This window comes from Myotis brandtii, unplaced genomic scaffold (assembly GCF_000412655.1).
Source record: "Myotis brandtii unplaced genomic scaffold, ASM41265v1 scaffold209, whole genome shotgun sequence".
NCBI lineage: Eukaryota > Metazoa > Chordata > Mammalia > Chiroptera > Vespertilionidae > Myotis > Myotis brandtii.
In genome coordinates this window covers 1,039,702-1,040,252 of record NW_005357806.1, presented here as the reverse complement: position 1 = coordinate 1,040,252, position 551 = coordinate 1,039,702, and positions in this window count along the sequence as shown.

Genomic DNA, 551 nt, shown 5'->3' with positions numbered 1-551 from the left:
ACCCTTGCCTTCCCTTTGAGATTCCACTGTCTATATTGGAGCTTGGAGGGGATACATGTGAGACATGACAAGCCAAAAATAGGCAATGGAGGCAACAGACTCCTATGTGAGGAGAGATTTAGAGCCCCTCTAGGTTGTGGTTTAACCAGTGGCATAACACCTGAGTGATGGAGCCTTATAGCTTAAAGATTTTTTTATTTTTTTTAGAAATAAGTGAGGGGGAGACTTATTTAGGGACACTCCAGACTAAGGGTATAAGTACCCCAAAATCCCACCTAAGCAGGGCACTTGGTTTGATTTCAGCCGGCTGAGTTGCCAGCTCAGGCTCTATATGAGTGTATCACTTTTCTGCAAATAAATTATCACTTTTGCTGCTGTTTGTTGCCTCTTATTTGAATTCGTTCCTATAAGAAGACAAGGACAGAGGACACAGAGTGCTGTCTCTGGCCAGAATGTTCCTGCAGGGGGCACCAGGGGTAGGTGGTGTTTTCAGCCTTGGGGGTAGAGTTGCATAGTTCATCTGGGAGGTGACCTGTTGGATGTTGGCCTGC